The sequence below is a fragment of the Solanum tuberosum genome, unplaced genomic scaffold (genome assembly GCF_000226075.1).
Source record: "Solanum tuberosum cultivar DM 1-3 516 R44 unplaced genomic scaffold, SolTub_3.0 scf00800, whole genome shotgun sequence".
NCBI classification, from domain to species: Eukaryota; Viridiplantae; Streptophyta; class Magnoliopsida; order Solanales; family Solanaceae; genus Solanum; species Solanum tuberosum.
The window spans coordinates 31,434-31,695 of NW_006239709.1; the positions used below are offsets into that span (position 1 = coordinate 31,434).

At 29.8% G+C, this 262-nt stretch overlaps 1 pseudogene; it reads right to left on the reverse strand.

Annotated features, from left to right (window-relative positions):
* Positions 1 to 262, reverse strand: part of LOC102585377 (probable leucine-rich repeat receptor-like protein kinase At1g35710) — a 6,321-nt pseudogene continuing 6,059 nt past the window's right edge.

Consider the following 262-nt stretch of genomic DNA (forward strand, 5'->3'; position numbering starts at 1 on the left):
CTAAAAATCAAATCCAACATCATAAGCTGCAACATAGGAAGAACCAAATCCATTACGCACACATATTCCTATTCTTGCACCTGAAAATCTGAAAAAATAAGAAAGTGAGTCATACAACTATAATTTTTTAGCGTTTGTTATTACAGCTTCCAACTGATTACTTGCAATTCGTATCAAGCGTTAATAAGTATTTGTTGATAAAAAGAGCATAAACCTAATATATTAGTTGTTAGAATAAACTAAAAAAGATTAGTGTAGAGCT